The sequence below is a fragment of the Gymnogyps californianus genome, chromosome 1 (assembly GCF_018139145.2).
Source record: "Gymnogyps californianus isolate 813 chromosome 1, ASM1813914v2, whole genome shotgun sequence".
In the NCBI taxonomy this organism is placed as follows: Eukaryota; Metazoa; Chordata; class Aves; order Accipitriformes; family Cathartidae; genus Gymnogyps; species Gymnogyps californianus.
The window spans coordinates 141,154,642-141,170,373 of NC_059471.1; positions in this window are offsets into that span (position 1 = coordinate 141,154,642).

Below are 15,732 nucleotides of genomic sequence, written 5' to 3' on the forward strand. Positions count from 1 at the left end.
TAGAAATTAATCTAGCTATAATGACTTACAAAACCTTAAGCAAAACCCAAATCCAAAAATGAGATAATCACTCCAGACTCCATATCCTCCCTTCCTCCACTTAACAATCACAGGATGTAAAATTACAAAAAAAAAAAAAAAAAAAAAGAAAGAAAAAAAAAGACCCAAAACCAACTTTACAAAAGAGTCAGAGCTTTGGCCTTTTCATTACAAACATACCAGCCAGAATGAGACTGTCAGTGCGGTATGGTGGTGCTCCTAAAAATCAGAAATTACACAGAAGTACTCTTCAGTACTTGGCTGGGATTCAGAAATGGCGTAACTCTAGTTATTCCTGGTTTCCAATTTTGTTGCTGTGCCAGTTATCTCTATTCTAACTGTAGTGTTAAATCCTTTCTTTTTGGTCAACACTGCAGGTCTGTACATACTTGTATAAACCAAGAATTCTGGTTGATATTACAAGTCTTTTCCCAATATTTATAAAATTCTTGAAGCTGTTTCTATTACAAAATTATAGTGTTAAAAAAGCAATTTTTTTTTACAAAATCTTATGGTATAAGTGTGTACAAATATATCATCAAACAGGGCATAGTAATATAATATTTCTGTGAACTTTTCAAACTTTTTTTTTTCCCAATTAGAACAAAAACAAATTTCAAAATGTAATTCCAAACAGAAATCCAGATTTTAAGCAAGATCTAGTCCCTACCAGCCGTCTGTGTATTTTTGAGCAGCATCTCTGAGCAGACGTCCAATAAATCCCCAAAACTCAGACGCAGAACCAGGGAGTTTGGAGACGATGAAAGGCAACAGCATAATTCAGTAAACTAAATTCAAAGCTTCTCACAGCTTTGGCAGCAGTGCTATTAATTCTATAATCTCAGGCCTTTCTGAAAGACCCTTTCTGGAAGTGAGTAGGCAAAGCCCCCAGCTTTCATTTGTAAGAAGAGTAACTTTGAAACTTTCATACTGGTGAAAGAAATTTGACAATACCAAACCTTCAAAATTGAAAGATGAAAAGGAAAACAAAAATATCCAGAATTTATTGTAATTTATTTTTTATTATTATTTAAAGGCTATTGATTTTTTAATACCTGGGTGTCATGGAGGCTTACAAAATTAAATTAGGCAGGTGACAAACTCAAAGGAAATTTATTCTGACCAAAATTGTTTAACAGGTGATAAACTAGGAATTAAGTTTGTCCTAATCAGAATGGTTTAGCATTCTGACAAACATTAGTAAACCACAGGTTCAAGACGTCTAACAGAATCAGTACTACACAACTGACTTAAGAATTATTAAGTTTTAGAAACGAGGATCCAAAATGCGCAATCGCTCACCTATAACATGAGGGCTCTCAACCTCGAGGAGTTACCTTGGGCGGTGTCCCGACCCAAGGGGAGAGTCCCCGACTGCAGACCCACTGGTCCGAGGAGGACTGGATCAATTTGCCCTCCAGTGGGGCTCCATTTATACCCTAGTCGAATCTGATCTGTGGTCAAATATGGTCATGTTAGTCCTCATTGACTGAGGGCCTTAACTTCCTTATTCTTCAACCAAAGTGTGTACGTGACCATAGTCACCATGTGGACGTGCGTGGTCCACCGGTCGAGAAGTTTCTAGTGTTGTCGGGGTGGGTGCACCTGCCACACTGGGTGAGGGATATGGAAAATTACTTTGACTGTGGCCAACTCTAAGGTAACTTAAAACCCACCTTTGTTCTGTGTCCTTTTAAGATGAACCTCTGAGGGGAAGCAGCACAAAGTCTGTCTTAAGAACAATAAATAAGAAAGGTGCAAGGTTGTGAAAAGTCATGCAGTAAAACCAGTGCTGGAGTGTCAAAGACAAGTGCCTCCAAACTTCTGAGTAACTCAGACTGTACTTGACTGGAAAACATGACCTGCGAGTAAGGACACAGAAGAAACTATCTCCAAGCAGTAGCATTTGTGCCCAGCTGAAAAGCACGCTGCTCACAAGAGTAGCAACGTGCTAGCATGTGCAAGCATTGCATGGCTAGCAGGAACCTGAAACTTTGCAAGGCCCCTCAGGTGCCCTCCTAGCTCAGCCCTGCACCCATCCAAGAGAAGCTGCCTCAACAGAAAAGGCTTCTTGTAATGATGATCTACATTACAAGTTAGAGCCATTCACAAAGTGTATGTTCAGGGGAATAATAAAATAACGAACGCTTGCTGCTTTTTTTTCCTTTTCTCTTTTTTTTTTTTTTATTTTTAAACGCTATCCTTTGTTAAGTTCTAATGAAATCTTAATTCAGCCAAGTGGAGCTTCAGCACTATCCTCTATGTCCAGACCTGCTCTATATACTGAGTATACTGATATTTTCTGCTGTTTAACCCTGCTCCCCTTGTATCAAACATCAGAACCCTTAGTAAATGGCTATCTTCACAGTACAGAAGAGTTAAAGTGTAATGGGAAGCATACTGGAAAGCTTATGGGAGCAAACGCCAACCACCTACGTGGAGCAGCTAATGTTCTTTTATTATCAGATCTCTGGCAGCCTGTGCCAGAATGCTACATCTCATCCCCTAGATTAACTTTCACAATTGCTGCTTGCAATATGGGGCATTTTAAAATGTACGTATGTAATTTATTTCCCTGTTTTCTCTGTGTACAACAGACATAATACGAGGAAGTTGTACTCAAATACAAGCTCTGTAGGCTGTTTTCCAAGTTATGGCTAGCTATCATGAACACTGAACCAGGTGTATCCCAAGCACGGTGTAGTGGAGTGTGGTAGAACGTATTCTGTGTCTGCCCGGGCTGGACCAGAGTTGCAAGTCCCTTTTCTTAAGCAGCGTGTGACGTTCATTGTAATGCGCACTCGTTCAACTTGGCACCGTACTGCAAAGGCTGCAGTTAGGGCTCATGCTTACACAACAATTGCTTCAATGTTTAGCACAGGCATTTGTGGCTGCCGGTGCCAGTCCAAGATTGCTGTGGAGAACAATCCTCATCCCCATCTCTGTGCACAGAATCCAAATGCACACTCTAAAATCTGCATCTCCATGAGATGCACTGGAATTCAGTCTGAATAGGTGCACCATTGAATTTCATAGGTAACTTCTGTTGTCACTTTTTGCATTTGACAACTTTTTCATTCTGAATGGATCTACTGTACAGTTCTATATATTAGCAACATTCTCAAATGTGTTATATCATAAATGTTTTCATATTTCTGACGCTTTTTCTTGTGCCTAGTAACACAAAGTATCATTGACATTTTGTCAATTAATTTTGAACTGATAATTTTGAAAAGTTAAAATTTTGAAAAAAGTAGGTCAAATTTCTTTTTTCACCTAAATTAATGATTTGTCTATTCTATAAATAAGGGCATTGCTTTTAAAGTAGCATAAGCCAAAAGTTGTTATTAGATGAGAAATGTGAAAATATATTAGCCATAACTCGATTATTGAAGGAACAAGTAATAGTAACTCTGTTATGTCACTTCTACAAACAGCATAATTGATGCAAAGATTTCGCAGCTTTTCCTCTTAAGAGTCTCTATATTAGGCATTTTTCAATTTAACAGTGTCCCTTTTGTTTCTTCGGAATGTATTTCAAGAAATTACTTCTTGTCACTAATCAGGTTGGGGGAAAAGTGCCCTTATTACTTGCAATAAGATTAGTTTACGTGATTCATGAAAATTTAAGCAGCATACCATGAGGACTCCCTGTCCTCTTTCCTCCACTCAGTTATGCCACTGCTCCTCCTCCACAGTAAGGTGGTTAGAGGAAGTCTGGAGTGGGTGACGAGGCTGCAGTGTCATCAACATGCTGAAAACTCTTTTTCACTGAAATAAGTGGCAATAACATTACAGCTTTCTCATCACCGAGTTCACGAAAATAACGTGCTGTGGTTCTCAGAGAACTGCCTTCAAATCAACCTCTGTGAGGCAAGGGACAGCCCTTTTAGCACAAACATCCAGAACAGTGGTTTGGACCGGTGTTGGCGGCAATTACTGAGGTGGTCCTTCTGCTCTTGGCAAATTATTTTGCAGCTTGTGGATCTTTGTGTCTACCTTTGTCCTCAGTTCCCAGATAGCAGACAGGTCTTGTCATCATCTGGGGCAAACCTGGAAGTCAAGATTTTCTCTCTCCTGTGGTGTTTGTTTGCTGTCTGCACTGTAAATGTCTCCAGCCAGTTTACCCTAGCAGGTGGGGAACGGCATTTAGCTTCCCATTTAAACACCAAAGTAAATTACTGAACTCATTTGACAACAATACAGTTTCAACCATTGAACGGACAGAAGTCTATTCGCACATCTCTTGGTGAATTACACCACCACAGAGAGTTTCTGTGAGGATGCCTTACAGTAAACAGCAATACTGTGAGACATCCTGGATGCAGGAGAGGTAGGGAGGATGATTTTGCAGTCATCTTACGTCTTTGAAAACTGAGAAAGTGACAATCGAAAACTAATTGTTTGTCAACTTTGACTATCCGTGATATAGGCCAAATCCTGCTTGTCTTCCTGAAGTAGTCAATTTGAAGCTGATAGCAATATTTAACTGTGTCTAGTAAGCAGGATTTATTACTTTGTCGTATAGGGTGAGAATAGCTGGCAGAAATCTGTGAAATAATTGGCACACAACTAAAATACATCAGATGATTATTCCAGCTGAGCTCTTCCCAAAATAATTGCCAAACTAATTTAAATGTGTGGCAATATTAGTGCTATCGCAGACATTTCTTCACAAATTTTCCCTTTTTTATGTTCCTCAATTTTAAGTCTAGAGTGTTTATTATGAAATGGTCCTTTACAGAAACAGAGTAAGACAAGGTTTCTGCACCAGAGATTTTACAGATAAGTCTAGATAGTAGAAAAAATTGACCAAAAAGATAAATGTATCCTTTTTAAAAAAAAAACAAAACCAAAACCAAAACAACCAGAGAAATTACTTGTCATCTGTATATTCTGAGATTTTTTTTTTTAATGACAATGTTTTCTGGAAACCTCTAAGTGCTTTAGATGAGAAGAAATTGTTTTAAAACCATTTTCTAGAGAAGAAGAATTAGCCTATCTATGTATTTGTGTGGGTAGAGATGAAAAATTAGTACCTTTACTGAACAAAAATGGAAATAAAAATTTCTTTCAAATAATGAAATACAAAATCATTTTAGATGTTTCAGCCAAAACATTACTTATTCCTCCAGTACAGGATAATACAATATTTGCCTATGACTGATTCTTTAAAATCTCTGAGAAATAGATATCTAAAATGTCTTCTGTCCCCACACTTATGCAACTAAAACGGAGTATGTTTTCAACCGTGCCAAGGGGATTTCCTTGAGATTTCCCATAGAAAAGAGACCAAAAAAAGTCTGCAACATAATTCAATTGTAATATATAGGTCAGCTATATTTCAAGTATCTGTTCATTATCTTTATGGCCACTGAAAGGGAAAAAGAGAGGGGAGAAATAACACAGCTTGTAACTGAGAACTGTACGGCAAATGGAGCAGCAGCCAACTGTGTGAAGGGATTTTTACATTGCAGAGAGTCCTCTAGGAACTGGTTTTGCACAGCTGCACTGATTCAGCGGTTGCTTCATGTTACCTTGTTTATTATCTACCTATGTGAAAGATGAGGAGCATCACAAGTAACTTTCTACAACGGTACCTGCTGCCATGTGGGTACCACGTGTGTTCCTGTAACCATCCTCGTGCTGTGCCCTAGGAAAGGTTGAGAGCATGTACAGCAAATGGCGGTGGCACCATTGCACATGCTTGAGAGAGATGTATAGGCAAACATCAGCAAAGCTGCGAAGCTGGCAAAATCAGCAAAGCGAAATCCTAACCTGGGAGCTGTGCCAAGTTTTCACCAAAACACTGCTGAATGAGAAACTGAAGGGAAACTTTTTTGTAAGTTCTTCAGCAGTACTCTGCACACACAGTTTTTCAGGTGAACTTCCCAATCCTTATTTTTGCCATTTTTTTGGAAAAAAAAAAAAAAAGAAAAAAGGCACAAATGAGCTGTAATATGAAGCATTGGGTCTAGTCTCATCTTGCTAACCGAATAGAAAAAAATATATGCAGCTCTTTGTTGACCAGATTTGCACCAGTTTAACATTGTACGATTTCTTTATTGAAAGAATTCAAATATGGTGGTAAAAAGATGCCATATAGTGTAGACTCATCATAAATTCTTGTGGGGTTTTTTGGACTTTGCAACTCTTGATGCAGTATTTTCAATATAAATATGACCTGTCAATCATAACAACTCTTATCAGGAGTGAAATTCTAATTAACTATTTGATTATATGAAAAGTGATGAAATCAAATCTGGAATTCATGAATAAGTGAACTGTGATGAAATTATGTTGGGCTGATATATAGCAACTGTCATCTTAAATACAGCCCTAAGACTTTTCAACATATGAAAGTTTCTTCTTGGAAAGAACAAAAACTGGCAGTCAAAAGCCATCTAAGTCTCTGCTGTTGACTTGCCAATGGTGAAATTGTTTTCTAAATCTGCTTGAATTTAACTGATTCATCTAATCCTTTTGAACAAAGTTTCCTTTAAAATTCTGCCTTATTTGCATCAAGAACTGCTTAGACATCTAAGCAACAAGCTTCTGACCCTATTTTAATGGTCTTTTAGTGAGAAGTGCTCATTAGTTTATTAAACATTTCTTATAAATGTATTAGTTAGCTCAGCCTGTAGGAAGGTTTGATTCCTCTACTGCTGGAGTCTGCATAAGTGAACCAAATCTGCAGCTGGCGGGAACTGGTGTATACACTACGATATTTAGTCAAGCATTCAGTCACGTTTTCTTGAGGGGTTTGACGCATGTGATGGGTAATGCCATCTGTGATTCCTTCCACCAGCCCAAGCTACCTCCCCAGGCACGTTTTTTCTTAGGAAATCCATGTAAAAGCCCCATTGTCAGAGCCCCTTTTACTTCTGATAGGCACTTAATGAGAGCAAGTTTCACAGTGGACCTTCAGGACTGTGTTAACAGCTCAAGAATCATAAGTGAGAGGAAAACCTCTGTTATATGAATACCTGCCACTAAGCAGTATGAAATACTTCTAAATACAGGAATTCTATTTATGCTGAGTTAAAGGGGAACTAAATTTTTGTTAGCGCACTGCGAAAATACGAATGTGAGGTATGAGAACTGCGTGCTGCGTATGTGGGGCAAAGCTACTACGGAGGGCCATCAGGTTTGTTATTGCCTCTCGTTCCAGAGCTCTCTGTAAGTTTGCGACATATTGTCAGTACCATCAAATATACACCAAAATTAGCATCACAGTGATTTTTTTAATGTGGAGGAAGTCTACCAGAAAATAGATGGCAATTCCCTTCCTTTGTATGCAGTGATGCATTCAAAATCAGGACCTAGTCTTACTACATTTCCTAATGTTAGGATAAGGAAAGATTTCTGCTTTTGCTCAGGTCTTCTTTTTAAAAAATCCAGAAAATATGTGGTGTATATGTGATTTTTTGTTCCTTTGCTTTGATTGTGGTGGAAGGAAGTTTATGTTCCCGTTCAGGATCCAAACTGGAATTTCTAATAGAAACATATTCATAAATCTCTTAAAAGTCTTCTCACTGGGTACAAGTTCTCTGCTGTGCTTGCAGTGTAAACATTTCAGCATAGTGCTAATGCATTATAGCCAGAACTTGAACCTAAATAATCTCCTTTCATTTTCACAGCTGAATTTAGTGCAAATAGTAAAATTGTACAAATGATGAAAAGCAATTAAGGCTGTTATCTTAATAACATGTACACACATGAATAGTTCCATCAAACACAAAGGAGCTAATTTACTGCATGAATGTCTTAGCTATTTAACATGCTTTCAGGGTTAATAACTTAAGATGGAATATTTTAAATAAATGTTTTAGGCTTTGCACAGTGTTTTTGACAGCACTCACAATGGCACAGTGCTGCTATTTCCTCTGACCTCGTTTGCAGTGAGCTCTGTGTGAGTAGATTAATGTACAGAAGCTTTTTGGAACTGCAAGGAACAACCACCTAAACTGCAAAGAGTGGGGAAAGCTGTACTATCAATGCGAAAAATGGATAAAAAAGGATGAAGACCTACAAAGCTAAGTGAATATGAATGAGTTGCTAAAATGGCTGCCTTTTCACCTAGAATATGTTAAAAAAACTGGATGTGAGTGCCATTTTGGGAGCATATGATCCCTTTTTTCTAAATACTCACCTCCTGTCACAGTATTTATCTTTCTTTAAAAGAAGAGAGGAAAGAAAACAATTAAGATGCTTGCTGAGTGAGTGTTCATTGTGCATTGCAGTTACACATTATGCTAACAAGCCTCAAAGGATGTAAGAAAACACTTTTTTAAAACAGTTGATTGTATATTTCAGTGTAAGGAAACAGATAGCAACCTCAAGGTTTTATTGGTAATATTTTCAGTCCTCCAAACAAAAGATCAATTAAAGAGGGCTCCTAAATCACAAAGAGCAGTTCCTCATATTTTCCTGTATACTCAGATTCTTATTAGGAATCAATTTGTAACCTTCTGGTCCTAAGAAAATACTGTCTTTCTCAGTAAGACTACCTATGGTCAGGGTATGTGTAAAAACCCTAGGAAGTATTGTTTTCCTTCTTATTTTTGCCTGAGTGGCAGAGTAAAAATCTGAGGAAATAAGAATCTTTTCTCTTCATAAGATACTTCTTTTTATTTCGCTCTGCTTCCTTCATACTGCCTGCTCAGTCTATCATGCGTAGGAGACAACCATGGTTCCTTCTGAATTATTTCTCACCACTTGCTTTCATAAGGGGACCTGATTTTCAGCACATAGAGTGGATCGTCTTTAACATTTATGCCGAGCAACTTGGGCAACAGCTGTTCCATAAATGCTACAGAGCCTTTATTTCTGTCCTTATGGGAATGCTTCTAATATACATACTGCAGGGACACACACAGCCTTCTGACTTCAACATACTTGTGATAAGCCAGGAGTCTCTGGGGCATAAGAGAAAAAGTCTAGCTCAGATTCTCTCTCTTCCTGCAAAAATGCTCAAAGGAAAGGCTATAAGGTGGATACTTCAGAGAGGAGAAATGTTTCTGGCGCAAGAGACATGGATCTCAGGATTTCCAACACTAGGGACTTTTTTTACACTGATCTTTTCCTGACTCAACTTGACAATTTGCAAACCATCTCCAGAGCAGACCACAGACACTATGGCAAGATAGCTCCATAGTGTACTGAGTTGAGTTGGCTTGTCTTGCAAAACAGAAAATTACCTTTTGCACAATGGAAGACACATAAAAAGGTAAAATGAAAGATGGGACTTTCGACACAAACTTCTCTTATTGATATTGCCATCTAGGTGAATTTTAAAAGTCTTTTTTCATCAAACAAGATTACAGTCTCAAGAGCTAGCAACAATGTTTCATTGCATTTTGAAGAGCACTGTTGTAAAAGTCTTTGTAAAAACAAAGTTAGAAATGAAGTTGTGACTCTAATAGAGCAGAGCAAAGCTACTGTAACTTCATAGGGTCTTCCGATGAGCATCGGCCGAGTTTATGCATTTGACTATTGGTTCTTTTTCCATTGCTGTAAATACTACATTGAAGTTCCTTCTAAGATCCAGACAGAGTCCAGTAATACTATCAGCTATGTGGTATTAGGGGTGCATAGCTATGTGTATAAGGAGTATGTTGAAAAATCAGGGCAAAACATCTTCCATTGAGAACAGAATTCCACAAGAAAGGTTTTAGACCCTGGTGAAGCTATAAGGAACTGAGTTTATTCTATCTCTCTGTATAGTTACAGATAGGTAGAGATGAAGACTTAAATATCTGTCTAGATAAAAATAGTAATTTTTTTTACTAGCCAAGTGAGAAAGTTCTTTTGCGCCACAGGAAACCAGATACTAAACCAAAACCATCATTTTATGAGATGGAGCAGAAACCAGCTGGTATTTAGGAATCTGAAAATGAGATTTCTGATCAGAAATGTTAAGATGGGAAAGCAATGCAACTCCCACCATCTAAAAAAATCTAGACCTTCTGTTTTCAAACTATTTGTCCCTACTAACTCTCTTTTCATGTCACACACATATCTCAAACTAAGCAAAAGCAGGTACAAAGGGAGCTATCGCCTTAATGCCTTTGTATTTCACTACAGGGAGGGGTAAGAAAAGCAAAAGGAATGTTGTTAATTATTTGCCCTTTTTCTAGATCTAAAAGCAAATTGAATGGAACTGGCATTTTACACTCGCTATTTAATCAAAGTCCATTCAGCATGGAAGGGAAATTTGTCCTGGCAGGGACAGCACTTACCCACCAGAGCTAGGGCAAAATGCTTTTACCTGGGAAAATCGGTTCCTACTGTACTTCAAAGAGTTCAGCTCGTGCAGGTGTTGATTTGGGGGTAGAATTTTGATACTGAAACCCGTGCCTGTTTCCATGTCCTACCAACCCATTCATCTCCTGCTTATTTCCATTGGCGTGGGGGACCCAGTACAGCTAATGATGCGAGTTCAGCCTCATCAACAAAAGAGTTAACAAATTTTAATGACAGTCTGTATTACTGGTCATTACCAGTAATGGCATGAAAGCAAGAGGGAACAGGACTTGTGATCACTTTTCAGGGCTGAAATCACTGAGGCACTGTAACGTGATACCATGAAGTACCATATTCACAGAGATACACTTCAGAGTACAACTGTTCTTTAATTCCCACAAACATAACTCAGAGCTAATTAAATTACCTTTTTTCTCTACTGTTCTTTCGTGCTATTGAATAAAAAATAGAGGAAAATGAGAATTTACTGGAGTTATTGAAAGCTCTATTATCATTAAGATTCATAGCCTGCTGAGAGACTCCAAAACACTTTGACACCAATAGAGGAAAGGATCAGGAAGTTTTGAAGTAAGCTGCTTCCCTTGCAACTGAGAGGGTTTCAGTAATGAAACTAGTGCTGTCCTAAGCAGGGAAATTGCAAGAGAGTAGGAAAAAAAAAGCTGGAGCTGTGATTCTGAAACTGGAATTCATGTGAGAGCTAGTCATCTATGGACTTTTGTTGCCATCTGTGTGTTGTTAGATACTATTATTAATAGGAGTATTTAACATTTATTTATATACCGCTGTCAAAATACTATCTCAGAAGTTATTATCATAGCATTCTGTAGGAAGCGTAAAGAAATCAGATGAATATCTGTTATGAAAAACATTTCAAGTCTGAGTTTTTGTACCATGACTGGATGAACGACTGAGGTGTTTTACAGAATTCTGAATTAAATAACGGAATGTCTGAAACTATTCACTGGGTCATGAAGTATTACTGAAATTATCTTAATTATCTGTTCTCTGGTAATTTTACTTTTTAATTTAGTATGTGGATTTTACAGCACTGTGCATGTCATGCAACCCTGTAGACATAACACGTATTATTATATTTTATATATAGTTATATACAATTAATAGTATATTCTAGATACAATATAGAATATAAAAAGATACTAGGAAAGCCTCCAAATGCCAACTTTTAAATTACTCAGATTTTACTGCTTCAGAAAACCAACATCCCCTCCACCCTGTGATTTTATTGCAGGCAAAGTAACATGGTGCATCCATGTCACTATAAAGACTTAGTGAGAAAAGGCACTGTAACTTTGCTGCAGAATAGCGAAGAACATTGAGCATAGGCTGATAGCTATGCTAAAGTAAGTCTGCAGTAAAATCCATAGTGCTTCTACCCTGCAAGTTTGTATAGAAGTGTTGCTGACACATTAATTATCCTATGATAAAACTAAGAGCCCACAGCCTCTTTCCACTGAAAAGTGTAGATTCATGTCCAAGAGTCATATCATTGTATGCTATAAATTTTATGGGGAAACAGAAATATATTTTAGCATTCAATTCTACTGTAATTTTATGCCAAAAACCCTCCTGTCAGATGGATGCCTGTGAGACAGGCCTGTTAGTGGCTGCATATTTAGTTTCTACATGAATTTCTCTACTTTCACTGTGGAAGCTCATTCCTTAAAGATGGTCTGAAACAGTTGAATGTCAATGCAAAATTTAAAGTTGATCAATGTCTCCCATTTCATTTAAGAGAGAGAATCTGAATCCGGCTCCCAGCTCAGTACAGAGTGACTTACCCCAGTTTCTACAGGAGTAAGAAATTCAAATGTTGTAAGACCAAATTCTCATACTTGCTTTAAATTTAAAAAGCCAATACAAATACATTTGACAGACTCCTAAAACTTCTTTTCCCCCAGTAGTACTTTTAGAAGTAGCATTCGCTTGATGAAATGTGCATGGCTGGCCTAAGGCTGTAAATGCTTTGAGGGGAAAGCAGGATTTTTCAGTACAGCTATAACACAAAAAGTTATTGTTATGTGTGCATGAATTAACAGCTTTGATTCAGATTAGGATGTCAAACAGGGCTTCATGCCATCTGCTTAATGATATTGCTTTGGAAGCTAAGGCTTGGTTAGACTGAGAAAATAACAGTAGTTCTCTGAAAATCATAAATCCTAGAATAGAGAAAATGTGATACTCTGTCCTTGGAAGACATTAAAAATATTCATTAGATAATGTATATGTTACTTGCTCTGCTTACTACTAAAACATCTTCATTTAGGATCCTCAGGTCAGCACTCTCATAAATACACTAATAATCAGTGAAAACAAACCCAGGGGCTTGTTTTCACAGAACTAAGACAACAGGATGAGGCTGTGGCAGTAACAGTGCATAGCACATGGGTTGGTCAAAGATCAGGCAGTCACTGTGAACAGTTTTCCAGAGAATTGGTACTGATCTGTGTGTAACTTGGCAATAGCAGTAGAGAAATTCATAGTTGTTGGAAGAATTATGGAGAAATATAAAGCCTGAACCTTTCATTGTGATCATATGCACTTGTTGCAAGATTGTTTGCAATGTCTTACACAGTACTGTCCATCTACTCACATGCGATAGAGATGTCCTGTTGTGTTCTAGGGGAGATCAGGATCCACCTGAAGGCCATTCCAAGGGTCTGGTTTGACATGCAAGTCTTAGTGGGACATGGGAATATCAATCCCCCTCAGGAATAAATTCCTAACGCCATGTTTGGGAATGAATCCCATCCTAGTGTCTTAGACTTATTCCCAAATATGTCAAACTAGTCTGATCTGTAACACTACGTAATGTAATTGGCTCCGTTGCTAGAACTCAATTTACTGATGATTATCTTTCATTCCCTGGGACTATGCTCATTTAGCCTGCCATCTTATCTGTTGTTTGAGAACAGCTGTGATGCTACAGACGTTCAGAGCAGAGCCTGGTGTCATATATATTGCTTTGAAATACCATCCTTTGGGCACTTCTATCCCAATGGAAAGTTGACTAGAGCTTTATCTGGGTACTTGGTTTATTGATTTGGTGTATTTTGGTTTCTGAGTTAATATTGCTTTTTCTAGTTACATTTCAGGCTTCTTTTAGTAGAAGTGGGGGCATGACTGAGTTCCATTCTGGTAGCTGAAGGACTGGAAATACTGGGGTAATCTAGGGCAAAGGATGCTGAAGATCTTTGGGCTGTAGTCTTGGATTGGGGAGGAGTAGGAGAATGAAGGAGTAGAGGAGTATCATAGAAGTGGGAGAGGAGTTTGGACTGAGATGAAGGAAATGCATTTTGGAAGAATTAAGAGAGAGAGTGCAAAGCCCACAGGTTCCTGGTGTGCTGCTGAGGAACAGGCACTGTTTTCCAGAGAGCTGGGAGGAATTTCAAAATAGAAAGATTTGGGTATTGGGAGATCTGGGATAGTAAATACAGGAAAAGGGATCTATGGAAAACTTTATTCTTTCTTATAGCTACTGAGATCATAAAATACAAGACCTCTATGGAATTAGTGCTTTCTAGTTCAGAGTTTAATAATGTTCACTTTTGATAGAAGATCAAGGTGAGGACAACCTTACCTCAGTCGCTGGGAAGGTGATATAGCAAATAATCATGGAAACCATTTCAAAACATATGAAGGATGAGAAGATGATGGGGAGTAGTCAGCATGGGTTCACAGAGGAGAAATCATGCCTGACCACCCTGACAGCCTACCATGAGATGACCCGCTTGGTGGATGACGGGACAGCTGCGGATATTGTGTATCTTGATTTTAGTAAGGCTTTCAACTGTCTGTCCCATAAGACCCTCATAGACAAACTGATGAAATATGGACTAGATAAAGGGACAGTGAGGTGGACTGAAAACTGGCTGAACTGCCAGGCTGAAAGGGTTACGGTCAATGGCACAAGGTCCAGTTGAAGGCAAGTTGCTAGTGCTGTGCCCCAGGATTTGATACTGGGGCCAATACTGTTTAATATCTTTGTTCATTACCTTGGTGATGGGAGAGAGTGCACCCTCAGCAAGTTTGAAGTTGATGTTGACAGATGCACCCTCAAATGTTACAAAACTGGGAAGAGTTGTTGGCACATCAGACCGTTGCGCTGCTGTACAGGGGGACCTCAACAGGCTGGAGAAATTGGCTGACAGGAATCTCAAGAAGTTCAACAAAGGGAGATGTAGTCCTGCATTTGGGGAGAAATAATCCCATGCACTACTGCATGCAAGGGGCCACCCAGCTGGAAAGCCACTCTGCAGGGAAGGACCTTGGAGTCCTGATGGACAACAAGTTGACCAGGAGCTAGCAATGTGTACTCATGGCAAAGAAACCCAACCACCTCCTGGGCTGCTTTAGGCAGAGCGTTGCCTGCAGGTTGAGGGAGGTGAACTTTCCCTGGTGGAACACATTTGGAGTGCTGTATCCAGTTCTGGTTTCCCCAGTACAAGAAAGACATAGACATGCTGGACGATGTCCACCGCAGGGCCAAAAAAATGGTTAAGGGGCTAGAGCTGCTGTGATATGAGGAGAGACTGAGAGAGCTGGGACTACTCAACCTGGAGAAGAGAAGGCTCAGGTAGATCTTATTAATGTGTGTAAGTATCTGATGGGATGGAGTAGAGAAGATGGAGCCAGACTATTCTGAGTGGAGCCCAGTGACAGGACAAGAGGCAATGGGCACAAACTGAAACACAGGAGGTTCTGTCTGAACGTAAGAAAAACCCTTTTTACTGTGAGGGTGCTCAAACACTGGCACAGGTTGCCCAGAGAGATTGTGCAGTCTCCATTCTTGGAGATACTCAAAACCCAACTGGACATGCTCCTGAGCAACCTGCTTTAGCTGACCCTGCTTTGAGCAGAGGGGTGGAGTAGATGATCTCCAGAGGTGCCTTCCAACCTCAACCATTTTGTGATGCTGTGATCTTCATCATGTGAGTGGCGCTAGGAAATGCACTGGAGTCTCCTCTCTGTCTGCCAGTGACAAATCTTTGTTACAGTTTTCATTTCTAAGTTCTCAGATCCAATTTATAAATTTGGAATGTCTTTAGCTGGCACTGAAACACATAATTTTAAACTACATGGCAAGAGTTTAATGTTCCTGGTGACATGTAATTGTCAAATGCTTTTTACTTAATTCCAAAACATAATGTGTTAAGACAATGCACCATTAGACAACAACAACTTGACTGTTGGGATAATTAAAGATGCTGCAAATGCTCGAGAAAAAAATTAGTGAAGTGTTCAGTGACATTTTAGATCAAACAAATGAATTTTTTTGTCTGTGATAATTTTATTATCTTCTAGAAATACTTTCTCTACAACAATTTGATCATAAACTTATTGTGCTTCTTGAGTTCTAAAATCTGTCTTACAGAAGAAAATTATCCTTTACAGGACATGGATATTTTC